At 40.7% G+C, this 10,988-nt stretch overlaps 1 protein-coding gene across 1 annotated transcript in view; it reads left to right on the top strand.

The window, feature by feature from the left end:
- Nucleotides 1-4,388: 4,388 nt before the first annotated feature.
- sipa1l1 (signal-induced proliferation-associated 1 like 1) overlaps nucleotides 4,389-10,988 on the top strand; it is a 68,241-nt gene continuing 61,641 nt past the window's right edge. The window contains exons 1-2 of the mRNA XM_084030530.1: nucleotides 4,389-4,518; nucleotides 8,140-8,262. The gene's annotated coding sequence lies outside the window, so the exon portion shown is untranslated. The remainder of the gene's footprint in view (nucleotides 4,519-8,139; nucleotides 8,263-10,988) is intronic.

The raw sequence follows: 10,988 nt of genomic DNA, 5'->3' as shown, positions 1-10,988 counted from the left end.
AGTTGCTGTTGCTACTCCTCCTAAAAATGTCCGCCAATCACTCAGCCAACACAATTCTGCCATTTTACTCTCACATTAGCATTGTACAAAAAACACTAATTGCAAACACACACGCTCCAATTAAGACTCTGTGGTCTCCATTTAATGAAAAACAAGCGCATCAAATTCTGTCTATTCACTGTCTGCATGGTGCCCCTTAGTAAACGGCACAAAAGAACCAGTGTATGTGAAAACAACTTGTCGCCTTTCTTCATGTCAATCTCCATTATTGCACGAGCACCGCTTGAGTGGAACTTTGTGAATGGGGCCCATTCTTTCCATTCCTCTGCTACCAGGGGCAACGGAGCCAGGAATCCCACCGCTCTCCCTCTCTGGGTTATTGTGGTCATGTATCCTATAGGTGGTCGCCCCCCCATGTCTGACTTCACTACTTGACATCTTAATATATCTCAGACATAGCGTAATAGCCGGCTGCAGAGTCACCATCAGATATGATTGCGTAGCGTTTGATGTAAAAGCGCAGGGGTCAAAGACCGAGCTTGGAAAGCAGCCTCCCTCGTTAAGATTCCTTCCCTCCGCACAGATCCAGTCCACCGAGAGGGAACATGAAAGGTAATGATGGAGATGCAGGCCAAGATGCCACAAGTGCACATACAGGCCCTGTAACTCGAGAAACGAATGTCTGCAACATTATCTTTTGTTTTGCAACAAGTAAGCACTTGAAGACACAGACATACGCCGCTGCCCCACAATGCAATGCACAAAAGAAAGGGAGGACCTCCTACTCACAATTACAAAAAGAATCACAACACTCGAGGTCAAATGATTCTAGGAGTTCGGAAAACACAACAGAGAAATAATCATCACATAAATAAGGATCTTGATTTGAGTTTTCTCTGTGTTAATGTGGAGTTGGATGTTGTATCAGAAAGTTTCACTGGAGTCCATTAGGACTCAAACTATTATTTCCTGTAGAAAAACTAAAAAAATTCTACTGCTGTTTTTATATACCAACTGCAAAAAAATGTATGTTAGGACAAAGTAACAGTGTATAGAATTAGTGTGAAATTAGGACACAGTAATTGTTTCTTTGTATATAACAAAACAGACATGATACAATTATTTTCCAGTGCACAGGGTACATAATTAAAATATTGTATGGAACTGGGACACAGTTTTTGGCCTGATATAACCGTGTCCCAGTTCTGAACTACACAACAATTATAACAAAAATATGTTCATGCAGTACCGTACATTCACCCTAAAAACATTTTTTGGTGATTAAATAAAAATCTGCATTTAACATCATTGGTAGCTTAAAAAAAGACCTTAGGTCGGGGTATCAGAATCGATATCGGGAGACAATACCTCTGATTGGTGCATCCCTAAAGATTAGTACATACAACATCTATGCATGCACTAATAAACTACATTATTTGGTTGAATAAAACAGGGATATCGCTGTTGTTCCCTTCACAATCTTGCAATCAGAGTTTTACACTGCAGAGAAAATGAAGAGGAAAATGAGTTTGGAGAATGAGAGATGTCAGCAGCTGGTTAAGTGTTTGTTGCATCATTGACAAGCACAAGGAAGGACACACACACACAATATTTTGTATTTTAAGAGGCAGTCTGTCTCCGCTCTGCACAGGGGCTTTTGTCATCAGTGTGCCATTCATGTTTTAATATTAAATTAAGTGACAGTAGTCAAGATTGATTAGAAAGATCCTATTTTCATAAATAAAACACGTTAAAGACACAGGACACTTCTCAGGCTGCAGAAACCTCGTAATTCCACCATTAGTGTTATGAAGTTGACATTATTTTCTGCAGGTAACTGATGTCTCATTATTTGATTGGCATAACAAACAGTAGTTTGGTAAGTTTCACTGTCATTCATCTTTGGTGACGTGCGCTCTCTCTCTTTAATCCACGCTGAATTGAATTCTGTGGCCAACTCAATTCGACCACTTGAGCTAATCCTGAGGGAGCAGTTTTTCACCAGAGAACAATACATACCGCCCACGCAAATAACCGCCCCCATGACAGAACGGGGTGGGTAGTGTTAAGACCCGCAGTGCTACAGGAATAGGAAGATTTGAATGATGGTAATCTCTTTTCCTTCTTTATAAGATCATTATGTAATCCTGGATGACATTTTAGAATAATGGATGCACCCGTTTAAAGTGGAAATGAAAGGAAGGTAAATGTGGAGAGAAAGCGTAGACGATGATAAGAACATGAGGCACCGTCACTGGGGCCAGGATAGATAATTATAGAGAAGAAAAGACAGACAGACCTCGTAGACAGAGAATACAGCTAACAAGGTTGTAACTAACACAGAGAGAGAGAGAGAGAGAGAGATGAATTCCTGTGTCTCCTGTACTATTCACCCACTCCTTATGTTGATGAGGGCAGTGTTCTTTATCTTATCTAATTAACATTTTATGCTGAAATAATTAATGTATGTGAGGAAGCAAGCAGGTGGAATCTGCAATGCTGGGCTAACGGCAGTAAAGTTACTACCAGTCTTCTTTCACTACATGCATTAAAGTCACCATTGTTGCGGTCAATCTCCGACCGATAGTATGTTCATTTTTATATTCATAATATTAAGACTTTTAAATTAGCCGTTTATGACATTTTATGTGTGTGTGTGTTTTTTTTTTTTTTCAAAATCACATGGCACATAGTTGAATTTTATGTGTTTTATTATCTATGCCGTTATGCAAAAGCTGGTAAACAACCACGGCAATGGTGCATTGGTAAACAAAGGTTACTCTGTACTGCTTTTAATAAAGGATTCTCACTAATTATGATCTCAGGGAATCAGATGCCATCATACAACAACCTTTCCTTAGGTCTCTAAATAAAGAAAAAACTAAGTGTATTTCCTCAAGAACTGTAGACGTTTATTTACAAGTCTTGAGGGGAGATAATGCAGGTGTGAAAAAGTTGCAGAAAGCTTTTTGTGGCTCTAGGGGGAGCTGTGTGAAGCTATACCAGCTACTAGCATAACGCACACAAATCTCAGACTGAACCGTTGGAGAAGCAGTGTGGGTAATGATGGTGACAGGGTTTGACAAGGGAGAAGAATACATGGAATAAAAAAAAGAAGTATTTAGTTCTTCTGCATTGATTTTGATCAGATATATGCCTATTCGTTCATATCGTCATGGACACCACAATGATTTCCCCAGTGTTGAAATATGTTTTGAGTAATTATTTATGGTTTGCATCAATGGGAACTGCTGCGTCCCTGTGGATGAGAGAAGCACACGCTACATATGGCCAAATATTCACACTTAAAATAGCATCTAAATAACGTGCCACTGACTTTAAACCAGTTTTTTTACCTGGTCTGTGGCGGAATTGGTTTCTGAAACACCAGTGAAACTGCAAGATAGGCCCCATATGTGTTTATGTATATTTGCTTTGCTACTTTAAAAACAACTTTTTGATTGTGCTTTCAACTGCTTCAAATAAGAACAACTTTGAATGCCAAACCCCTATAGTGAATTCATCAAGTACTTGGTACTACCCTCAACGGGTTAAATGCATATTCAATATCTTGTCTTGTGTCATAAAACCAACAAAAACACAGCAGCACATTCAGACAATTTCAGAGCCAGGAGAATAAATGCCTTGGACCCTTGACCTTCAGTCCTGCCTAACTTTTCACTGTCACTGTATTTACTTTCACTGATGTGATTTGATTTCCGGAATTTAACATCTGAGCAATGCTAATGGGACTGTTGCATCAATTTTTTTTTACATCTACAGCACAACAAGATGCCGTGAATCAGTCGGCGTTATCTTTTCAAGGGACCCAATATTCCTAATAGCACGCCTTGCAGCTACGCTCTATGTAACTCCTCGGCTGTCCAGTTATTTTTGTTATAGTCTACCTGGATGCCAATACTTACCTAACTGCAATTCGTTGTCTCTGTACTTGTACTCTGCACAGTGACAATAAAGTTGAATCTAATCTAATCTAATGATGCGATTCCATCATCGTCGTCATCATGTGCAGTGTTCACCAACATCCAAACCTGCCACACAAACACTAGTTGGTTGAGGAGAAAAGCTGTCGCTGAAAAGCCCATCCGATTCTGTTGCCAGAGCAACGCTCTCCCCTCTCTCCCATCCTTTCACCGGCAATCCGCCCCTCTGTTGTTTTACTCTCGCGAGAATGCACTCTCTTCCCATCTGTGACTCCGATTCGTATCGCGAGAGTAGAGCCCGGAGTAGTTTGAGAGGCGGTGACCTCATCGTCGTCGCGAAGGCGGAGCGAACCGCTGCAACTTTTTTGGATGAACTTCTGATTTGAACAAACCGAGAGGCGGTCGGTGGAGTGCGTGGACAACAACAGACACAAAGGTGAAGAGATTCAGAGGTTTTCTGCTGCGAAGTCTTTGCAGCAGTACCGGCCGTGGCGGTTTGTGTATGCCGGTGACTGACCAGCAAGAGCGGGGTTTTGTTTCCTCTCAAACGCCGACAAGGTGGACATTAATAAAGGTGAGTGCGCTCTCTTCTCTGTCTGTCTTCCCACTGACACACGAGCGATATTAACACCGTTTGTTTGGTGCTAACATTCAAGTTAGTGGTGGTTTATTTCAGTATTTGACTAAAACGTTCGCGCGAACCATCCTTAGATTCCAGGTAACGCTACGGAGGGAAAACTACTTAAAGTTTAGCTAGCAGCCGTTACTGTGTGGCGTGTATTATGCGGCGCCTTATTTGCTCGCTAATATCTGTATTTTAATGAGCGCTTTCATCATCACCACATCGTTAGCTAAACATTTCGAGCTACAACCCATGCCTCTCGATATAAGACGACCCACAATTTAAAATGAAGACACCGTGGCTCTTAAAGAAACAGCAAACCCGGCAAAATGACCAGATCAGATAGTGCTAAGTGTTGTTTAGTTAAGACCCTGCGTGGCTGCTGTATAATTGGGATGGCTAGCTTGCAGTCGCTCTTTCCTGTCCACCTCAACCTCTCTTCCCAGCTTTTATTTTTCAACGACGACATTTCTGGTGAAGCAGCTCTGTCCTCTGAAGCGTTTCGTGCAAACTCATGACTATTGCGGCGCAATTTGTTATATATATATATATATTTCTATGTAGATTCACATAGAAAATCCTTCAGTGAGGTGCGACGATGTGTTGTTTTTTTCTTTGCAGGGAAAGTTTATGAATTGTTTCTCTGCAAACAAGACTTCCAGGTTATTAAAATGTTATTGCGTATGCATGATCTGCTACTCAAGAAAACCATGCACTTGCCGAGGAACTTGCAGGAAATTAAATATCAACTTGAAGCATAATTTCCAGCATCCAGTGCTCTGCCAAAACCAGTCTCATTAATCAAAATGGCCGTCTATGTAGTCTACTCAGATTTGAATAGTGATGTAACAGTGCCATATTTAAGTGATGGAAATGCCATTAAGGTTTTGACAACAAAATGAATATACAGGCAGTAAAACTCAATGATGCATAAGGTACATTAAAACAAGTCCTAATGCTCACTATAGTTAGATTATATGCATGTTTGTTAGTCCATGTGTCCGAGATCTCTTCTGCCTTATTGACACCCTGAGAGGGATTCTTATTGTAAGTCCCCCTACCCCATAGCTGCTCTGTCTTCTGTTATTGCTGCCATCTCAACCTGTTGAGTCTGTCCCCAGGCTAGCAGCTTCAGCCTCCCAGGGGGCTTACATACACACACAGAAAAACCCTGCTTCCTCCTTTGACAAGTCCTAAATGGACACGTCAAAGAGATCTCATCTCTATTCATTAGGCGGCCGGGGTGGGTCAGATTCTCAACTTGAAACACAACAGCGGCATTAGAGATGTATTCTCTCCGAGGCAGCATTTCAACTGCTTTGTCCGCTTTGCTTTGGCCACTGCAGCCGCTGTGTCGAACCAAGCCCCCCCCCAAAAAACTGTCATGTTTTAGCACTGCAGTCGAACATCTCTCATGCCATCAGCCCTCCCTTGGTGGTGCTTTTGAATTCCAAGGCTGAGCAGATCTGGAGGCTGTGTTGCATTTACAATACCAAGTCGGTGTGTAGGTGGAGGCACACATGTAACGCATGTAGCTGCTGATTTAAAGGGGAAGTAGGGGGGAGAAAGAACTGACAGTCTTGATGATGTGCAGCTAAAAGTCTATCAAAGGGCTTTTGGGATGTAGAGCAGCTTAAACATCTCTCTAGGTGTTACTGGATTTAGCAATTGGAGTTAGTTGAAAACTTGTCTTTGGAGGGGCTTCAACCCATCAAGCACAGTAGGGGCTCTTTTTGGGAGTTTCAAATAAAGATTTTCCCAGGGCCGTAGTTGGTGCTTGCAAGCAAAATCTTTAGCTTTAAATGTGTATCAGATGTACTGTGATTGTGGATATGGTCACTCTTTCAAAAATTATCTGGGTCCATCTGGAACAGCCAAGGCTTTTGGCAGCATGCACAGAAAACAATCTGGCAAATACAAAGTCAGGGAAAAGAGGACATTTCAATCACAATGCTGGCGAGCTTGCAGTCTCACTGTCTGCATTTACTGCTTGTGCTGACAGGAGCTGAAAATGGGGTCTTACCTGTTTACGATCTCCCACAAGCTTTACTATGCCCGCCTATACCTTACTGGTTGGGCGACTACTTTCTATCATCTATGCGGCTGCCTCCCACGATTTCCTCCTACCTTCTGCCGTCACCGACATTGCCTTTTCCTCTTTTCTTGCTTCCGTCCTTCCTGTTGTTGAATGCATGTCAGAACTCACATTCTCATTAATTTCTGTCAACATTCCTCACCTTATATATCATTCTGTCTTCCTCCCATCTACCCCCCCCCACCCCCCGCTCCCCTCCCTGGTTTTCATTTCTGCTTTTCCTTTTCTCTGCATTTCTGTCTCCCCTTCTTCTGTGTCTCCCTGCATGCTGGAGATTGGAATGTTAGTTTCTTCTGGTTAAGGTCTTGGGGTGGGCTGTCTCTGGAGAAATACCAGATCAAGAAATACTCATTAACAGTGAATAGATCACACTGCAGGGTAGAAGGATTTAGTAAAACGTCCAAGCCCTGGCAAATTTTCCCTACATAGACCATTTAAACGTGGCCTTCTCATTCAAATACTGTGCAGATTCTGGTTAAACCTTAACCTATTTCAAGAGTGTTAAATGCATAACTGCCAACTGCAATTTCAACAGCAGAATCACTCCAGGATGGCTTGAGGATATAATGCCAGCTATTTAGTACTCACCATTATAAGCACAATTCCAGACTGATCTCATAAAGTGGCGTATGTATGACACGCCAACTCGTATGCCATTATGGCGTGTTATCACTACGCACAATCGCCTTTTCGCCTGTTTATCAACGCCGAAACCTAACCCTAACCCTAAAGGGCATTTACATACACACGGATGTGATGGGTCGTTTCGCTAGAGGGCGCTGACAAACACGTGAATGTGATGGGTCGTTTCGCTCAAAACGTACACATACACGCGGATATCTCGAATTGCGTACAGATAACCAGCACAGGAAGTGGCGTGTATATTTACGAAAAGTCATGATGCCACGTTGACAATTCACATTACAACCAGGGCATGGTGTATTTGGCAGGTATGTAGAAATATACATAGTTTCTAGTAAGGTGCTTGTTTGCAGGCTCAAAAAAAAAAAAAAAAAAAAGAGAATGGAAAGCTGCACACTCCAAAGGACCATTTACAAGGATATCACCATAGCTGTCTATTGTTTTTTTTCTCCTTTGGGTTAAATTGAATATATACCCTTTGTGTTAATCATTTACTTGAGTGAAAATATTGAGTTGCAATATGAATGTAAAACAAAATCTGCATAGAACTTCTACTTCTAGGCTGCTATTTGACAAATCTAATTAGAAGTCAACCAAAAGTGGATTTAAAAAAAAAAGTCAATAGCTATGTTTATGATGTGATTTACTTCTGTCAGCTGGCTACTTTGTTAAGATTAAATATTTTATCCCTGAAGACTTGCAGCCTATTTAGAAAGCCTAGGTCTGTGTGCTCTGACACATTTGAAGTGCAAGCCAGCGTATTGTTTTGGCTCAACAAACAGCCATTGTGGTGTTTTCTCTGATATGTGAAATTGCATATCTCTTTTGATCCATAGTCTTTTGCAGAGAATGAACCCTGTTGAGGCTTTCAACCGGCTGTGTCGGGGCCTTTCATAGCAGCCAGAGATGGAAAGAGAGGGCACAAGAATAACCAGTTAATTTTGGCTGTTCCACCTGAGGTGAGGGGACTTAAAACTAAATCTGGCTTGCATTGAATCCTTTTTCTCTTTCTCAATTTTCTCTTCTGTCGGGTGAAATAACTTCTTAATTAGGGCTGCAAGAGTGGATTATAGCACATAAAAGACGTGTGGATTATATAAAAAAAAATTCAGTTGTGACAGATGAGCAAAAATCTATAAAAACACCATGAAACAATGACGAGGCAGGCTAATCCATGTAGAAGTAAACAGAAGGAACATACTGTACAGATGGAGGGATAGAGAGAGAGAGAGTAGAGCCTGGATATTATGAGCCGTTTTTAAATACTGTCAGCATTAGGTAGCAATCATAATTCTTACAATAGCCAGGATGTACTATTAATACCAGCTAAAGCCGAAAGTTTTTCAACATACATAGAAAACTATTATTTCTACTATATATTACTATATATTTAACTTAGGGTAAACGCATCAAATGAAAAGCACATTTAATATATACTGGAATGCCATGCTATTTTGTAGTTTGCAGAACTGGGAGAAAGATCACAATGTCTCAAATGTTCCGGTTTGAACGGTTAAGTGTAGGTGGAACATGTGCTCATTAATCTGCATCAAAAATGGATTTGTGTGTGAAATGGATGATTGTCTCATGTTTTCTTCTCATGGACACCATGATGCTATTGCAAGAATGTGACTGAACGAATACTGTAAATCTTGTCCCCAAACATGTATGGGAGCGTCTATGAGATTCCCACCAACTGCCTTGCCATCTGTTTCCAAGCAGATAGTGCTCTCAAATTTCTGTCTTGTTGGATGACTAAAATGATGTTCCTATTGTTGGCTGCCTGGGCTGTTATTACTGGTAGATGTGATTTTTCTGACCCTGTTGGATTTGTTTATTGTTGCTGTCTCTCCTGTAACATTGGGCATTTTGTGAACCTGAAATTAATGCAACGGGGAAATTTGTATTGCCCGATGTGATGAAGATGTGATTTGATTATTCTAAGTCTGACAGTAGGTTGAATTTGGAGATATTGGGCTTGAGCTTATTCTCCATCCTAGCATTTATTGTAATTTATGACATGTTCACTGCAAATTCTCATGTCATACTTAGTATGATGGTTCCTAAAAGGCCCACATTTTTTTCTTGAATGCCATCAGGTGAATATCGGTGCTCTTTGTGTGACTTAAATAAATACAATAACCTTTTCTCTCATTCACAACACCGATGCACAATCTCTCTTTTTCTCTCTCTCTCTCTCTGAGTCAGGAAGCACACTCAAGCCTCACTTTTACTTTTAATGTTATCAAACAATGAGAAATGCTATCTCCTTACCCGAAATGGTGATATATCAATACTTTTTATGAATGACTTGGTCCACGAGTTAAACCAAGGGTTCTGTGTTTGACCAATCAGTGACGGTCATCCCTGCAAACCCTAACCCTGAAAGATCTTGGACCTTCAGATAGTACTGCCCCACGACCAGGGCCTTTCAGCCTACCTTAAGTTATCTTGAGCTGGAGTTGTCCTGAACTTTGGGGCTAACCCCCTTCAATTTAATCAGCAGATGGATGGCAAAGTTGCTTGTCCGTTAACGAGGGTCGCTATTGGTCAGAAAAAAGTAAATCAAAATCAGCATGCCTAGTCGGTATAAATTATAAATAAACACCATGGCAACAATGTCAAGTAGTGTCACACAAATTCCAGGTCCAACTAAACTGTAAATTGGGGCAGAAAAATCTTTCATACTATAATTTCATAAGTTTAACAGTTCTTCACACACTTCTTTCCTTTGTGAAGTGTGTGAAGCATAAAGTGAATGATGAAAGATAATGCAGAATTTTGCAAAAACATTCTATTAAGAGATGTAAAGCACTTTTATTACGTGATAGGTTTTATCTGAGGAGGCTCTTTAATGGGAATTTTTAGCCATTAATGCCCCGTTGAGACGGAATGAGTTTTTTCACAGAGTACTGAAGCACACAAGAGTTTTCTTTTCTATCAAGAAACTATTTAGAGTCTAGAGTTAGAGTAAGTAATTACGGCTGCTTTTTTAGCCATATATCTATGCCCTAAGCTGTGTTCATTTAGCTACATCTTAAATGGCTTCTTATATTCAACACGTCTGCTGGTAATGGACTTACGGCAACTATCATGGGAAAGTGGTGAATCACTTACTATAATTTTCAACTGGCTAACATGCTGTCTTTGAACAATCCAGTTACCCAGGGAGCATGGCTAATTTTTTTTTATCACCCATATGCTCCTGGAACATTTGACCCATCCTCGTGGGACTGTGTTGGCATCCAAGCATTCTGATGCCACGAGACATCCACTCAATTTGATGCCTGAATTACTCTAATTTAAAAATGGCAAAATAAGAGCCTGGTCAATTGTATGTCCCAATACACACAGCTCAGTTTAGGAAAAGAGCATTCTTGTCTTCTGCATGTACTGTAAACTATGATTTATAAATGCAACAGACTATATGATACTTGTTTTGCTTTTGTAACCTTTTGTTATCTCTCCTTTCGTGGGTCCAAGTTGGCCCGTGAGTCTGCTCCAAAAAATAAGATCACCCACTTGAATTACTGATTATATTTATATACAGCATATTGATACAAGAGTAGTATAATAAGGCAATTGCAATTGAGTGTGGAGGTTTTATTCCTGAACAGACTCCTGCTTTTCTTATGTCGCTGTAGGGAAACCTGATGACAGTCACACAAGTAGGCACAGGATTAAA

The sequence above is a fragment of the Eutrigla gurnardus genome (genome assembly GCF_963514095.1).
Source record: "Eutrigla gurnardus genome assembly, chromosome: 16".
In the NCBI taxonomy this organism is placed as follows: Eukaryota; Metazoa; Chordata; class Actinopteri; order Perciformes; family Triglidae; genus Eutrigla; species Eutrigla gurnardus.
The sequence above is the reverse complement of the archived record's forward strand: the minus strand, read 5'-3'. Positions and strand labels throughout refer to the sequence as shown.